Raw genomic sequence first — 13,016 nt, 5'->3', positions numbered from 1 at the left:
CCCACTGGTAAAACGGGGATGACGGTGGCACACCTACCTTCTAGGACTTCTAGGAGATACTACAGCACGAGTGCTTAGAGCAGCGGCTGGGACGCACGCCAGCAACCACGACCATTATCATGGGCAAGGAGCTTCTCAGAACCACCGCCCCCAGGCCAGCCCTTCCCACAGAGCTCTCGTCCTGTCCGCTGCCACCACTCTCCGGTGGGACCCTCCACATGGAAAGCAACCACTAGCACGGTCTCCTGGGGGGGAAAGAAGTCAAAAATGGCAACGGGCAGCTCAGGGAACGTGGAGCATGAGGGGCTGTTTCGGGCACCGACCCCACTATGCTTACGTCGCTTTCCCCTGGGCACCACCTTCGGAATTTCAGGTGGGTCCCGTCATTCCCTTGGTACTAGTGAGTTCCTCACTTTCTAAGCTTACATCTTTATAAAAAAACTTTTTTTTAATGTTTGTTTATTTCTGAGACAACGCGAGAGACAGAGTGCAGGCAGCGGAGGGCAGAGGGAGACACAGAATCTGAAGCGGGCTCCAGGCTCCGAGCTGTCAGCCCAGAGCCCGATGCGCGGCTCGAACCCATGAACTGTGAGATCATGACCTGAGCCGAAGTCGGCCGCTCCACCGACTGAGCCACTCAGGCGCCCCTAAGCTTACATCTTTATAAAAGGAAGCCTTGTACCAGGACTCAAATGGAAAGTCGGCGTTGCCTGCCATTAACCAAGGGTGTTGGGAAAAAGAAATACAATGGAAACAAAACAATGTTACTAGATGCCAGCTAGAAACCGGGGCCGCTGAAAGCCAGGTCCCAAGCCAACTTGCTGTCTCCTTGCTGAAACAGGATGTCACAAGTGTTTGTGAAGTTTGAAGGCATATTCGCACAAAACTGAGACTTTCTCCTTGGAAGGCTGGAAGGGAATGATTTAAAAGGGATTCTGTTTTATATAATGCTATGTGTCTTGCCTCCCCTAAAGCAGCTGTGATCCTTAGCTGTGTCAACTTGGTTGAGCCACCGTATTTCTGTGAGGGTGTTTTGGGGTGTGATTAACATTTACATTGGTGGGTTTCGAGAAGAGCAGATTATCCTCTCTAATGTGGGTGGGCCTCATCCAATCAGGCAAAGGCATGACTGGAACAAGGCTGACCTTCTCCAAGCAAGAAGGAATTCAGCCAGTAGATGGCCTTCGGACTTGAACTACAGCATCTCCTCTCCCTGGGTCTCCAGCCTGCCAGCCCACCCTGCAGACTTTGGACCCACCAGCCTCCATAACTACGTAAGCCAATTCCTTAAAATAAATCTCGCTCTATATATACACATCCTGTTGGTTCTGCTTCTTGGAGAACTCTAACCCAGCATCTCTGCATTGGGGTTCCCAGCCCATACAGATTCGCTAACTTGAGAGTTGGCAAGTCACGCCCCTTAACTGGGGGGGGGGGGGGATGGGGACAAACGACAGGAAGAGATTCCCTCTGTGAAACACTCAAGACCAGTGATTATCGGGCCCTACATTCCAGAACAAGGTTTTCCCAACTTCCATTGCCATCACCTTCTCGAGTACCACTCTGGGAATCGACTTCATCCTGGTCTTTAAATAAACCCACTCGCTAACAGAAATACACGTAGTTTTAAAAGAAATCTTCTGGCTCCCTGGCAGTGGAAAATCAGCATCACTTGCTACAAATAGAGATTGATTATGAAAACAAACGCCCCCCCACCCCCGCCAAAGTCCCCGAGTTCTGGCTCAGTGCCGTTGTCTGTCCGAGGGCTACACCAAAGACGCGCACCGTCTGAAGAAGGAAAGCGAGGTTGGAAAGGCATGAAACGTGTCAGCACCAACTAAGATTTTTCCCTCGATGGAATCAGGATTGTTGAAAGAGGATCGAAAAGGGAACCACCTCTCACAGAGTGATTTCGCGCCATTGAACGTGTCCAGCGCCTTCGAAAGTCACGGCAGCGTCGTGCAGAAAACAGCACCTTGCACTGATTCCAACTCTACCCTCGGCAGGTGCCCGCACAGCATGCACACCCCTCTTCCTTCCAGACCCCCCCACCGCCCACTCACTTGGGTCAGCGGGTCCCAGAACCTTTGGTGGGTCCTCCCTTAGACCCAGAGGCCCCAGCCCCCAGGAACCTGCTCGAGACCCGTAGGGACCTCACGAGCAGAGGCCTCCAAGGAGCCAGAAACAAGGACAGGACTGGGGGTTGGATTAAAACCTGGGTTAGGGTTAGGGTTACCTGGAGCCTTCGAACCCTGCTGGTGGGAACAGAAGAAGGTACAGCCACTTTGGAAAACAGGCTGGCGGCTCTTCGAGCAATTAAACACGGTTACCATCCGAGCCAGCAACTCCACGCCGAGGGATACACCCAACAGACACGGGAACACGGGTCCAAGTAGGTACCTGAATGTCCACCGCAGTGTTACTCACCACGGCCAAGAGGTGGAGGCAGCCCCTGTGTCCAGCAACTCGTGAACGGATGAACACAAGCGGTGACACCCATATGACAGAATATTATTCGGCCCTGAAAAGGGAGAAAGCACTAACACGTGCCACAACAGGGAAGAACCACGAAGACGTGCTGTGAGGGAAAAGAAGCCAGACGCAAAAGGCCACGCGGCGCACGATCCCATTTGCACGGACTGTCCAGAACAGGCAAGTGTGCAGAGATGGCTGAGCTCACTGGGGGCCGGTAACCCACCACCCCTGACGGCCCGAGGCCACTCCAGAGCCCTGTGCAGGCCCTGAGGCGGAAGGGAGGGTGAGTGGAGACTGGAAGCATCTCCAAGAAGAGGGCCTCCAGACGATCCGTGTCCTCCTTCCGCTTGGGAAGTCCCACCCAGCCTCTGGGTGCAGGGAGAGGAATATTCCAAGGCTCATCAGCTCTAGCCTGGAAAACCGTTGGGAGAGCCCCAGGGCCCCACCTGGGAGATGGCGGCAGGACCTCAGCCAGGGTCGTGGACACAGCTGGGCAGGTGCCCCGGGGTGTGGTCCATAGACCCAGGGGGCAGGAGCACGACTTCCCGGCTGTCTCCAGAGGGGTGAGGGGGTCCTCGAAATTGCCCAGAAAAGGAGGAGCTTGTGTTAGCAGCCAACACTCGTGGCATCTGGGGGCGGGCGGGGGATGGGGTGGGCATATCACGGAGTGAAGGGAAACAGTGACAGAGACAACACTATTATCATTTCTGCCCTGTCTCTGTATGCCCCCCGGGGCCACACGTGATCCATAACCGTCTTTAAAACACATGAGCTTGAGTCAATTCGTTTTTAAGCGTGTATCACTCCATCAAAGGAAAAGCCGTGTCCCGGGCCAAGCGATGGACATTTTAGTAACGCAAATTTTAAATAAATATGAGCATATCAATAGAAACTGCCTCCTAACACCCGTGGGTGTGCAGACCGCACTCTAGGCGTGGCGGCAACGAAGCCTCTTTCGGGCTCTGCCCTAGAAGAATGTGACCCCGTGTCACTCTGACACAAATGGACGCTGACCGTGCCATCCGGGGCCTGACGCAGCTCCAGGCGGAGCCCGCCACGGGAGGGACAGGGAACGGCTAGCTGTCCCGGCCCCAGTTATCTCTCCCACCCCACCCCCGAGTCTCTCCCCTCCCTTCTCACCCCCTGCAGCCTCCGGCTGGCTCCTCACCCACCCCTGGGATCCTCCTCTGGGGCGGGCTGGGAAGCATGGAGCCCCAAGACTCCAGGGTGACTCCCTCTCTCAGCACTTCACAGGACAGAGGGACCCCGAGCACCTGCTACTGCACGCTGAGCTGGGTGCTGGATGCCGGAGGCACCCCCGTGACCTCACCAGATGGGTCCCCGCAGCCACCAGCCCTGGCCTTCGGCAAAGACCAGCAGAAAGAATGGATAGCTTTAAAATTTTTTTTTCAACGTTTATTTATTTTTGGGACAGAGAGAGACAGAGCATGAACGGGGGAGGGGCAGAGAGAGAGAGGGAGACACAGAATCGGAAAGAGGCTCCAGGCTCTGAGCCATCAGCCCAGAGCCTGACGCGGGGCTCGAACTCACGGACCGCGAGATCGTGACCTGGCTGAAGTCGGACGCTTAACCGACGGCGCCACCCAGGCACCCCAAGAATGGATAGCTTTAGACTGCACGTTCCTGGCCAAAGCGGGATTCCCAGAATGCCATTCCACACACACCTAAAACAGAATCAAGACGGCCTGGGGGAGGGGCGGGTCTGTCCTCCGTGAGACAGGCTGGGAGGCAGCAAGCTCACGGCCGGGGGGGGGGGGGGGCCAGGCCTGCCCAGATGGCCGACTTCGGAGGAAGAATGCCAGCCTCCGGGACACCCACCAAAACATGTGCTAACAAAGGAACTTTCCTGGCTCGACAGGCCGGGATTATTCCAAGAGGAGGACGCAGATGTCTGTTTTCACAACGACGGACGTGGCGGGATACATCAAATGCAGCAGGGTCTGTGGGTCCACAAGACCTGGATTCAAATCCAAAACACAGCCACTGTGTGGTTTTCAGCAAAAATGTTAAGACTCCACTTTTCCATCTACTAACGGGAATTCTAACAGTCCCTACCCTCACGGGGCGGTTGTTTCGTGTTTTTAATATTTATTACTGTTTACTTTACTGTTTCTTTATTTACTGTTTACTCATTTTTTAGAGAGGGGGAGAGAGAGCGCACGCGTGTATAAGCGGGGGAGGGGCAGAAGAGAGAGGGGGACAGAGGATCCGAAGCGGGTTCTGTGCTGACAGCAGGAAGCCCAATGTGGGACTCGAAGTCACGGACCACGAGATCATGACCCGAGCCGAAGTCAGATGCTCAAATGAGCGAGCCACCCAGGTGCCCCTAAGGTTCCGTTTTTAAGCAATCTCTACACCCAACGTGGGACGCGAACCCACAGCCCTGAGATCAAGAGTTGCAGGCTCCACCGAGGGAGCCAGCCAGGCATCCCGGGTTGGTGTCCATTTTAATTTTTTTTTTTTAACGTTTATTTATTTTTGGGACAGAGAGAGACAGAGCATGAATGGGGGAGGGGCAGAGAGAGAGGGAGACACAGAATCGGAAGCAGGCTCCAGGCTCTGAGCTGTCAGCCCAGAGCCCGACGCGGGGCTCGACCTCACGAACCGTGAGATCATGACCGGAGCTGAAGTTGGACACTTAACCGACTGAGCTACCCAGGCGCCCCTAAGCCACCCAGGCGCCCCGGTGTTCATTTTAAATGAGATAAAGGATACAAAGCCTGTGGCCCAGGAAACTGCTCTGCACCTTACAAATGCTAGAACAACAGCAATGGTAATTATTATTATTGCCACGGACAATGGCGCCAGAATGCAAGCCATTTTCTACTCCCCTCAGATAACCAACCTAAAACACGGCTCCAGCCCCGGCTCCTTACGGGTCTCTGAATTCTCTTCAAAGCTCCCATTCCCCAAGGCCTCCTGGATACCCTTCGGGGGTTCTCATAATGGCCCTACTGGGGCCACTATATTCACTGTCGCCCCATTGTGTTAACAGCACCCAGACAGGAAACCCCTTACACCCACGAGGCGTCCACGGTGGGATGTTCCGAAGGGAACGCTCCCCGGGGGGCTGGATGGCCCCCCCATTACCCTGGCCCCGGGGTTACCGGAACTTACGGAACTTCAGGTACAGAGGAAGCGCGTGAATACATGCTCTCTGGTACAGACTAGGCTGGGGTTCCTGTGTCCATTCCTTCCATTGCTGTTCCTTTCCCTCCCCTCTCTCCAGAGGCAGCCACCAGACCTATTTTGATGTGTCCTTCCAGACACTCTTCCTTATGTCCACACGATACATACGAGGCCACAGGAAACGCCACTAGTCCTTGTTGGTTTTCATACAAAAAGAGTATTTCCTCACCGATCGCTTTGCTATAACAATGCCTTACGGATCTTTCTCCACAGGGACACACAGATGAATCTCGTTCCTTTTAACCTCTGTAAACTGTCCTGTTAACGACCGATGGATATTTAGGTTGCTTCTAGGTTACTTCCTCTTTTCCCCCCTCTCTCTCTCCTCTCTCTCTCTCTCTCTGCCTTTTCCACTGCAACAAGGCTGTGTGAACATCATCACGCCCGCCTCCCTAGCCAGGTTCTTGGGGATCTGGAGGAAAGCCCCTCCACCTGGCCCCTCTCTCCCCGTCCCGCTCCGTGCCCTCCCTGAACGGCAGGTGACCTGCATCCCGCTCACACACCCAGGACCATCGCTGCTTGGGGAAATCTTAGGGACTCTGCTGAGCCCATCTCCAGTTCCCACGAGGCTTAAGGAAACCCTTTGCCCACCACAACCACTGGCTTCCCCGACACCACATCTCTCTCTCCATCCCGGTCCCGCCACAAGCATCCTTGGACAAGGCTGCAGCTTCCTTGGAAGACAGCGAAATCCCTCTCTGCCTGTAGCAGCTCTCTGCAGAGTTGCTAAATCGTACCCAGCAAGATGAAAGGGGGCCAGCCAGCCGCTCCCTCGCCCTTCCCTCGGTTCAAGCAAGCCACTCCTATCTACACCGACACACAACTCCTCCCATCCTCAGAGCAATGTCGGAGGTCATCCGGGCAGCACAAGGACCCTCATTAAAGGGAGAGACTCCCTGGGAAGGTGAGTGGCTGCGAGGTCTGAGGCCAAACACACGCATCTTTCTGCGGAAGCGAAGCTGGGGCGGAGAGCTCACAGATACTCCAGGATCGGAGTGGCGTCATCCGAAGTGTGAACTGCGTATCCATCCCGGTCACGGTGATGCCAATTCCCAAACGGCAGTCACTCCAGGGCTAAGCTTTTTGCCCTGGATCAGCCGGGCTTATTCACGACACCCTTCGATTATTTTTTAAAAAACGTGTTAAAGTTGAAAGCATCAACTGTAGTTTCACTCTACCAAACGGTATATCTGTGAACCGGTCTGGGTGCCGTTGATGTGAAACCCCAACTGACAAAAAGACATGATTACTCTTTCTTGGTTCACGTTCAGCTTGCAGAACTTCAAAAAATATCTCGCGTGCCGCCAGTGACGACACAATGTGAGAAGCATTCATGAGAACAAGACGAACGAGACGACTTTGAGTCGTATTTATTGACGGCATTTGCCAGATAAATCTGTGATCAGAAGTGTCAGAACCAGAAACGTTCCAAGTGACTTCTCTACGGGGAAGCGATCTGCAGTGAGGGACTTAACTTCTCCGTCCCCACATCCCACACGGTGATAGGGAGTTTACACCCGTACTTCTCAAGATAATCTCCATGCCAAATGTCGCCCCCGGCGACCCCTCCTCCAGCTCACCACCTAGGAATGCTAGGAAGCTTCTAGAAGCTGAGGTCATCCAACCTGTCCACAGAGGGCAGGAATTGGGGCAATCTCTACGCCCTCACTTCCCTTTTAGATCAAAAGCAGCTCCACTTCCCAAGGACAGTGGGGGCTGTAGGAATTCAGTTATTCACGTTAACAACTTACTCATTAGGCACAGCAGATACCTCTTGAACAAAACCAACAGTGTCTTAAGATGGGAAGGAGGGAGGGACTCATATAGCTGGCTCTCCTTCAGCCCCTCCTTCTCCCTACATCCTGCCCCAGGACGGGCGAACATCCCCCAGAGCCCAACGGCTGGGCCCGAGAGTGACCCAAGGCCCAGCGGGAAGTGACGTACTGCCTGGGCATAGTGTCTTGTCCACCTTTCTCCCATCAGTACATGAGCACGGAAAACTCAGCATCCCAGGTGGATGGCACATGCCGTAAGGGACCCTGATCCTGGGGACCTGGCCTGGAACCCCCAAGACGGCTCCGATGCCACTGAGCTCCTGGGCAGTGCACCCTTAGACCCAGATCTGCTCCTGATTCTGCTGACAACCTGCCGGGTGACCTGGGGCAAGTCAGGGTGTCCCTAGTTGTCAAACTGGGATTTTCTAAGGTTCTCACGCCCTTGAAATTTCCCCATCTTAGCCCCTGGCTGCCCTGAATGCAGACAGCTCTCGCCCCTCCCAGGCCCTTGCCCAAGGCTCAGCTGCCTGGAAGAACCCAAGTGGCTGGAACAGAGCTACGCTAGCTCTGCGTCACAGGCACCACCACCAGCCCCCACCCTGGGTATCCGGTTACTAGCCCAGCACTCTCGCTGGGTAGCAGTTCTGCCTCTGATATTTTTAGACTCCGCCCCCCCCCCCCTTGGCCTGTCCCTAACGAGAGCCAGATGCATCTGGGGAGGATTCCACTCTGCACTCTGGGTAACTCCTGCAGGGCCTTGGGTAACTCCATCACGCCTGGGGCAAGAAAGGGGAGCCTCTGCTTCCCCCCACCCCCACCCCAACCCCTATTCTTCCCCAGACAAGCTGAAGCCAAGTCCAAGAGTCAGGCCTCCGGTCCGTCTAAGGTGTCAGGTGCCTCCTTTCCCCACTCCAGCTGCCACTACCAAGTGCCTGCTCTCCTAAGCGGACGTCCAGGGCTGATTCTCCCGCCTAGAAGCCCGGCACCAACCTTCACCTGCCTCTTCTCCAAGGACTCTGCTCCAGTGCCTGGGACCCCACCCTACCTTTGGGGCATGGCAGCCGCCACCCCTGCTCTGTGTCAGAGCCCCACTTGTCCACAGAGCTGGGCAGCGGCCACATGTTACAAAACACACACACACACACACACACACACACACACACACACACACACACACACTTATCTGCCCTCCCAGGGAGGGTGGTTGGATTCTTCCTCCCAAACGACTCATCAACCAGCCAGCAATCCAATGGCCGTCCCATCTGGCCTTGCAAAAGCACTTCTATATTTTTGTCTCGACAGACTTCCCCTCCTGGTCACGTCTGACCGAGTCTACTGCGACAGAGAGCTGGCCTCTGCTGTGCCCCCATCAACCAGGAAGGCCGCAGAGGGGCAGGACAGTCCCCAGGGGACGAAAACTTGGCCAGTTGAGTCAACCTATGAATCACTTGTGGCTGTAAAACGGAGAGTCTGAACGCACACGCACGTGGTTTCGGCTCCTGCCTGGAATGTACGTGCGAGGCTGAGAAAGGAAATCTAGGTGAAACGTTTGCTTCCATGGCAGGAAGACAGCGCCTTGTGAAGCCAGGGAGGGGTGACTGAATGGACGTGCCCTGTATTTACAGTTAGATGCCACGGAGCCCCGTTTGCCAGACAGGGTGTCACTTTGCTGGGTGGGCGGTGTAGCCACAGCCCCCGAGCCTCCCCACCAGGCTGGCCACCTCCGTGGCTTCCACCCCAGACACCAGTCCCCAGATTTCAGGTGAGTCTCAGTGTCCCCACTTTAGGGACACAGCAGGCTCCAGGCTACATGGCCCGCTCTCCAACTCCCACTCCTCAATTCCTGGCCCTCAATTCCTGGCGGGGGCAGATCCCAAATCCCTCAGTGGGAAAACAGGTTAGGCGTCTTCCTGCCACCCCCATGCCCCTCCCTCGGCTCTGGGCCTGGCATCTGCCAAGGCCCCCCTGGGCATCTGGGCCCTGTTTTTCCCAGAAGGGTCTCCCCACCCCCCCACCTCCCCGCCCCATTCCAGGAAACCCACCGGGGCATTTCCAGGTGGATAAGGGGAGGGCTTGGGGAGAGGGAGGTTCAAAGTCTGGCTCTGGGCACTCACTAGCTCAGTGCTCTTGAGAAATTGACTTAACGTCTCCCACCTGGCTCTCCCCACCTGCCACCTGGGAGCTGGGATGGACGCAGCTGTGTGAAGCTTCCAGAAGGGGAGAGCGTGGGCGCGCTGAATGCTGCACAGGCGTTCCACAAACACTCCATTAGCTTCAGTTCCCATCCCGGTCCCTCCCGCAGTCCTAGGGGGACCCGGGCTCCTGTCTCTTCCTCAGCCTCACTTCTACTTCCTTGTACCGAGGCCAAATTCTGGGAGAGGTGGCTTGCAATGGTCAGCAGCCTCTGAGACTCCACTAATTCAGACGGAAGTACAGAGGTGGCTGGAGACTTTTTTTTTTTTAATGGTGGTAAAAATACATACAATCGACCATCGATCATTTAAGCACTTGTAACTGTAGAATTCAGTGACATTAAATACACCCCAAATGTCATGCAATCATCACCACTGTCTATACCCCAAATGTTTTCACCCTCCCCAACATAAAACTAACCCATTAAGCGATAACTCCCCACCCGGCCCCAGTCCCTGGCAACCTGTACTTTCTGTTTCTGCCCTATGAATCTGCCCCTTCAAGGTGCCTTTCGACAGTGGGATCATACAAGATTGGGGCTGCAGCCTTCCCAAGCCCCTCACCCTTCCTCTGCCTGTCACTTTTCAGGCTTGCCTCTCCATTATAGATACCGCTAAATTACAAGATCACCCCTGAGCCAATCCCACTCCCCACTCCACACACACACACACACACACACACACACACACTCTCTCTCTCTCTCTCTCTCTCTCTCTCTCTCTCGGGAGTTTGGAAGGAGGCAGGGTGACTTTCCCCAAACCTGATACCGGGCTGTCCGCCTTGTTCCAAAAATAAGGGGTGGCTTCTGCGGCCTGGAAGGAGGGCTTTGTTCTGCGGGGTATCCCTCATGTCCAGATACCCTCAACCGGCTCCCATTTATGATGTCCCCATGTGAGCCCCAAATCAGGGCCTCCTTGGGGTGTGTTTAGGACCCTGGATTTGGAGAGTGTATAGTCCCTCTATACTCGAGCTCCAGCCTCCCCTTTCTCTGGAACCCATGGGTGGGGCCCCCAAAGACCCCCACCCCAACCAGAATGAGAAGGGAGAAGCGGCTTCCCAGCGGCGCCTCCAGGCTCCTCCAAGGAAGTTGCTCCTCGTCGCTGGGGGGCGCAACGGAGCCGCCGCCGAGGGGGTACCCACTGACCCGGCCTGGGCGCAGCCCGGCCCGCCGCTCGGTAAGATGGGGGACGGCGCGCCGAGGTGCCCGGGACCTTCCCGCTACAAACGGCTGCGCCAGACTCCGAGAGCCCCGGGAGTGCAGTCGGCGGGGGCGAGGGGAGCCGCCCTGACTCCTCCCCGAACTTTTCCCGCCCGCCTCGGCGCAAAAGGCGCAGGAAGCGGTCCGGGGGTGGGGAGGTGGAATTCGGGGTGCGGGGCGAACTCGGCGCACGGGGAAGGTCCGCGCCCTGGTCCCCTGGCGGAGGACCGGGGCGGGGGGGGGCGGGTTTCGGTACGGATGGGCCTCGGCACCTCCCTGCCCCCCACCAACGGCGGGACTCCCTCGGTCCCGTGCGCGCAGGGGCGCGCGGCCGGCTCCCGGGGCGCACGCTGCCCGGAGCCCCCCCGACGTGGCCCTGCGCCCCGCGCGCGCTTCCCGGGCGCGAGCCCCACTCACCGGGCGCAGGCGGCTGGACCGACGGACGGGCTGGGGCGCGAGGCGAGGCCGCCGGGCTGTTTTGAAGCTCTGGGCTGGGACTGCGCGCCCTCCCTCCTCCCTCGCGGTGGCGCGGAGCCTCCTCCCCGCGTCCCCTCCTTCCCGGATCCCGCCTCCCGGGGCGTGATGTCAGGGGCCCGGAGAGCGGAGTGGGAGGGCCGGCGGCAGGCGGGTGGGGGGACGCCGGAGGGAAAGGCTGCGGCCCGGGGAGCGCCCCCGGCCCCCGGCCGTCCCCGGGCGCAACTCGGGCCAAGTTTGGGGCGGAGTCTGCCGCGCAGTTCGGGGAAAGAGGGAGAATCGCGCCGCTACGGGCAGCCAGGAGTCCCTCCGCCGCGCTCGCCCGGACGGGTTTCCACTCCCTCCCCTCTCCGGTCCCTCTGCCCCCCTTTTCTCCTCCAACCTTCCCGTAAGGGTTCAGAACGAGGGATCTGGAATCCGACTTCCTGCTGGAGAACCCCTTCTCAGGCCCACTTCTCAACTTTGTGATCCTGTCCTTCCTACACCTTTCCTGCCTCGGTTTCCTCTTCTGGAAAGGGGAGTCACAATGGGACCTGTAGGGTTGTTGGAAGACCTGAAAGTGGTGATACACGCGGGCCCAGTGCCTGGCACAGAGTTAGTGCTCAGTGAATATGAACGGTTGTTATTTTTATTCTCCGACCTTGGTGGGAGGGGGCAGGGCAACCGGGAACCAAGTCTTAGGATTCCCTCCGAGCCCCCCCCCCACTTGCTGCTTCCCCCCACTGCACACACACCCTTGCACAAACCACCACCCACATCCTTTGAACCCACAGCGCTGGAATTTATGATCCCTAGAAGTGACAGCAGAAGACAAGGAACAGCCAGCCTCAGTTTCCCCATCTGGAAACTGAGAGGACTAATGTGTTCTGGAGGTTCTTGGGGAGTTGGAAGAGGCCAGAGGTACCCAAGCCCCATGTGAGGAGTGGGGGGGGGGGCATTTAGTAGGGCCACAACATAACAGTATATTTTAAGCTTTTAATTTAACAGGTTCATATTATTTGCATGCACCCCAAAATACAAGGCAGTAGACCGCGTTACGGAAAAGAGAATTAGAAACACTTTTAGGAAATACCAATCTATTCACTGGCTGATGGGGCCAGAATGCCATGTTTAAACTGACTGATGCCAGTCTTTTTTCAATCCTGCTGGGGAGCTCTGCAAGGGGAGAGCCTCCCTGAATGGAAATTAGAGATCCTTAGGAGATCTGAGAGCCCCTCTGAAGGGCCACGCCCCACCCCCAAGGTCCTGAGGTTCCCCAGTTGCTCCAGTGCCTGACCTGTCATCTCTCTTTGAATTTTGGAATTTAATGCTGCTCAAGACCACTATCCGCTAAGCAGAAGGTTTTCTGTAGGGCGAGAGAAGAGGCAGGAAGGTGTTCATTTGAACTGAGGCCCTGCCTTAAAGGGAAGGAGAGTGGGGTCTGGCTGCAGCCGAGGAGGGCCAGGTGGGGCCCAGCCACCAGCAGGGACGTTGGCATTTGCTGTCCCATGGCCACTTGGAGGACACAGGAAACCCAGGAGGCTCTCCCAGAATGGACAGTCCAGGTGGGTTTCTGCTTCAACATTCCCTTCAATATAACCCCAGAGCCCTGCAAAAGAAGTTGCCCTCGTTTTCTCCATAAAGAGACTGAGGGTCAGATTAGCTACCTAAGTAACTTGCTCAAAGGCCTCAAGTGACACATGGAACGTGGA

At 56.5% G+C, this 13,016-nt stretch overlaps 1 protein-coding gene across 1 annotated transcript in view; it reads right to left on the bottom strand.

Annotated features, from left to right (window-relative positions):
- EMP2 (epithelial membrane protein 2) overlaps positions 1-11,571 on the bottom strand; it is a 33,469-nt gene extending 21,898 nt beyond the window's left edge. Inside the window, exon 1 of the mRNA XM_045462429.1 lies at positions 11,269-11,571. The gene's annotated coding sequence lies outside the window, so the exon portion shown is untranslated. The remainder of the gene's footprint in view (positions 1-11,268) is intronic.
- Positions 11,572-13,016: the final 1,445 nt, after the last annotated feature.

This window comes from Leopardus geoffroyi, chromosome E3 (assembly GCF_018350155.1).
Source record: "Leopardus geoffroyi isolate Oge1 chromosome E3, O.geoffroyi_Oge1_pat1.0, whole genome shotgun sequence".
NCBI lineage: Eukaryota > Metazoa > Chordata > Mammalia > Carnivora > Felidae > Leopardus > Leopardus geoffroyi.
This window is presented reverse-complemented; position numbering and strand designations above follow the sequence as displayed.